The 4,279-nt window shown below is 36.1% G+C and overlaps 1 pseudogene; it reads right to left on the reverse strand.

Moving 5' to 3' along the window:
- Positions 1 to 2,371: 2,371 nt before the first annotated feature.
- LOC137465539 (dnaJ homolog subfamily C member 15 pseudogene) lies at positions 2,372 to 3,050 on the reverse strand (annotated as a pseudogene).
- Between the last annotated feature and the right edge of the window lie 1,229 nt (positions 3,051 to 4,279).

Raw genomic sequence — 4,279 nt, forward strand, 5'->3', positions numbered from 1 at the left:
CAGCTACCCTACAGAAAACCTGATGGATTTGCTTTTCTCTCCTCCATAAACCAGGGGTGATTCTTCGGTAAGATTTGTACCTCCAACCATATTGAAGTATACCTGGGAACACCTTTGTATAGCATTATACATTTATATTTTGCAGGTCCAGTGAATTTATTACCAGCAATATAAAAGAATCTATAACCTGCTGCTTGAAAAAACTGAACTGCTGGTAAATCTATGTTTGTGAAAGTTCTTGCTGAACTCAACCAGACACAGTGTTGAAATGGTTAACTACAGTATTGGTGAATTTGTGATCAGCTCATGAATACGACCAATCTAATGATGTAACACACACCACTGTACCTGGAACCGCCACCAGAATTATAGTGACAAGTTGGTTAAAATCAGGAATTAAGCTAAGTCACATCCAGCTCCTTTGATTCTGAGGCCCATATGGAAAGCAAGGTTTTGGAAGGTTTTTTCTGCTCAACTGTGGTAGTACTCTTAACACAACAGTAGCCATACAGAATACTGCACTAAATCTTACATCCCAGATTCTAAAATAAGGAGGACTATGATTTTCACTGTCAACTTTCAAACGCAGTCTGTAGTCAACTCCATATTGCCAGTCATGAGAGGATCTGAATTAACTGACTGCAGTACACTGGGCTGCCTTTCCAAGTCAACATTCTTGTTTAACTGCCTTTGAGACCATGCATTTCTGATACATTATAATTTTAGAAGTTCCTTAGTAAGAGTGTCAGCATATTCTACTTTATTCTTGATCTAGGACCAGTGAATAATGATCATTGAACATGTTGCCTGATGAAAATGCATCCCTACACAGCAGCAGCTCATTAGGAGAATATATGTACATGTGATGCTTTTTTGTCTATGTGTTGTTAATATAAGTCTAATTGTTACAATGTTACTGGTATACTGTAAGATTTCTTCAATTTGCTAGATTTTCTTCAGATGACAGCTACATCTTCTCTTTAATCTTCATTGGAAACTCAACAAACATGACAGGAAATAAAAAAGACAGCTTATTTTATGGCACATACCATTTAAGAGGTTTAGAGGCCTCCATGTTCTAATCATAGATGTTTTACTTGGCTAGAAATATTTGTAATTAGCACAGCCTTGTCATGATTATGAACAGCAACATTAACCTATATGCTATCTAAAAGAAGTATGAGTCATTATCCATAGGTTTAAATTCCCTTTAGGATGCTTCTAGTAGATAAGAAAGAAAATGCCTAGAGGCAGTTATGTGAAATCAGGGACAAGAACACATTTTCAGTGTTGTGTTGTTCAGAATGGAGAAGACAAGGCTTCATGGAGAATTCACTGCATCCTTCCAGTAGCTAAAGGGGGCTTACAAACAGGAGGGAAAGGGACATTTTATACTGGGAGAGAGTGACAAGAAAAGGGTGAGAGTTTTAAATTGAATGAGGGTAGGTTCAGAATAGGTGTTGGTAAGAAATTCTTTACTGTGAGGATGGTGAGGCACTGGAACAGTCTACCAAGAGAAGCTGTGGATGCCCCATCCCTGGAGGTGTTCAAGGCCAGGTTGGATGAAGCTCTGAGCAAATTGGTCTAGTGAAAGCTGTCCCTGCCCGTGGCAGGGGAGTTGATGTAAGATAATCTTTAGAGTCCCTTCCAACCAATATTATTCTATGATTTTATGATTTAGTTTTCTGCTACTAGAGGTGCGATAGTGAAAACACTAGAAGTGTTTATGTGTAAAAAACTAATAGAGATTGCCTGAGTATTAATGACTGTGTAGCATAATTTTATACTGCAGATTGCATACATTGAACTCCAAGAAGAAAATTAAGCACTTATCTTCAAAACCTGTATATCCCAACCTAGAGAAAACATGTTTCATACATGTGTATATATTTTGCCATTTTAAACATACAGCTAATTTCAGTGCTCTTGCACTTTCTCTGTCAGACTCTCTATTGATTAATATTTTCCTGTCTGGAAGGAGATGCATTGTCACACTGTAAATATGTTTCTGTATATATTTATGAGTATGGCTGGTATTATGCAATATAAAGACAGGAAAATGAATATATTCATAAATTTACTTCTATTTCTTTGTAAGATTTCTTCTCTGACCTGATGTGCCTCCACCAGAGAAATAAGTTACAGCTGACTTGTTAAACTAATGTATCAATATCACAGACTTCAAATCCATAAAAGTCTAGGGAGCTACTTTGAGTTATTTTTGTTCTCGTATCCCATCACAGTGCTCTGGAAATCAGGAACGAAAGAGTCATTTTACTTTTTGCTTCTGCAATAAACCAAAAATGTTATCTCCCATTTCTTCAGGGACAAGACAGTCCAATCTCTGCTTTGTGGGGAAAAAGATAAAAGGAGTCAATGCAAGGGTAATGTTCTAACAGATGTATAATAAAGATAAAGTTGTAGAAAGAATGTATTTTGTTAAGGACTGTATAGAAGAAAATAAGAAAGATGCTGCATAATGTATCTGCTGAATCTCCTGTGAGCTAAAGCTTTGGATTTCACTGGATTTTATCACTGGATTCCAACAATGATAAATCTTTTGCTTCATTTACTTTTTTTGTTCAGTAAGGTGATCTTCCTTTATAAAGATGATTCAAAATCATTTTTCTGTGGCCTGTTTTGATTTTGGCCTGACAGTACATGGATTTATACTTAAAATAAGACTAGCTTCTCATCCAGTCGTTTTCTATTCAAATCCTCCTTTATAGTATCATGACAGACTAGAGGTCAAAATCCACTTTACTGTCTCTGTAATCACCTGCTCCAATGTTTTCCAAAGGGGGAAAGCATAATGACCCTCAAATGCACCAGTTGCAAACCCAAGTCCATCTGCTGTCATAGTTCTGGTCAGCTGTGAGTCCAGCCTGGCTGGGCCCCAGATGGCTCCCAGAGGGACACGGGTGTACTTCGCACAGTGTAGGCCCTCAGAGGAGGAGGCTGCGAATCCTTCCATGATGAAAGGAAGAAGGGAATGTGTAGTTGATGTGTTACCCACTTTCAGAATTATTTCAATCAGCACACTCAGCACCCTACTCTTCCAAATCTTGTATCATCTTGTCATACCAACTTGAGTTTTCTTACGAGTATCCTGACTCAGTTGTCTTCTACTGGTATTTTCTCCTTCTGCCTTGTGCAAATGCATAGGACATCCCTTAGTTCTTGTAAAATTTAATCTATTTATTTATTTCTAAAGAAATATGTCTGGGGGACTTTTTGTGTGTGTTTTTTTTTTTTTTTTGGTTGGTTGGTAGATTTGCTTGGTTTTGGGATATTTTAGTTGTCAATGATGGGTTTCAGTTTTACCCATGAAAACATTATTATCAAGACTATTTATTTTCTTTTTTTTGTCCATGTGAGCAATTTTTAATCAATTTCTACTATCAGGAGAAAATACTGGCACTCTTGAACAGATTATATGGGACTATGAACTCGACCATGTTTTCATTTTCCTAGCAATACTGAACAGGTGAACCCAACTATTAGAATAAAACAAACTGTTTAGGTAGCTCTTGATTTTCAATAAAACATCTTTTAGAAAAGTAAACATGCATGCTTTCATTACCCTAGTTATAAGATTTACATTGAAGTTGTAATGAGAACCGATGTTTATAAGGTTCTTTTGTCAAGCATGGAGGAAAACCTAAACTTCATGTCTATAAGAAAATTCAAGAGTCTCTGTTTCTTTCCCCCCAGATCCTTCGTTTATCATTTGATACAAGATTTCTCAGATTTTGCATCTTCTATGGAAGCATCACAGAGTTATAGAGATTATGCTCCTCTCCTTACTCTATCAGCAGGCTGAACTTTGCAGATTAGACACGATATTCACAAACTTTGTTTCAGGAAGGTGTTCAAAGTAAACTCAAATTTATATTAGGATCTTTTAAAAAAGTTCCCCAGCCCTTCACTTAAAACCATATGAACTACTAAGAGCTAAGAGGAAATTTCCTCTCATATATCAACATCAAAAAAATACAAAGAATAAAACAAGATATTGTTAGCTTCTGGCACACAGAACCCTAAGAAGAATCCTACAAGTAGCACTATACATCTTTTTCCCAAATGATTTTTAAAAGGGGATGTAGGTAATATGATAACTAAAAATTATCTATCAGTGCAAAAATTAAAACCAACCAAAAATATTACAAAACAATTTTGCCTACTCTAAAAACTAGTCAAGAAAGCATTATAAGAAATGAAATGGAAATAAATACACAAAGTGATGAATGAGATCAATCCTCAGTTTAGATACACAGTG

The sequence above is a fragment of the Anomalospiza imberbis genome, chromosome Z (assembly GCF_031753505.1).
Source record: "Anomalospiza imberbis isolate Cuckoo-Finch-1a 21T00152 chromosome Z, ASM3175350v1, whole genome shotgun sequence".
NCBI classification, from domain to species: Eukaryota; Metazoa; Chordata; class Aves; order Passeriformes; family Viduidae; genus Anomalospiza; species Anomalospiza imberbis.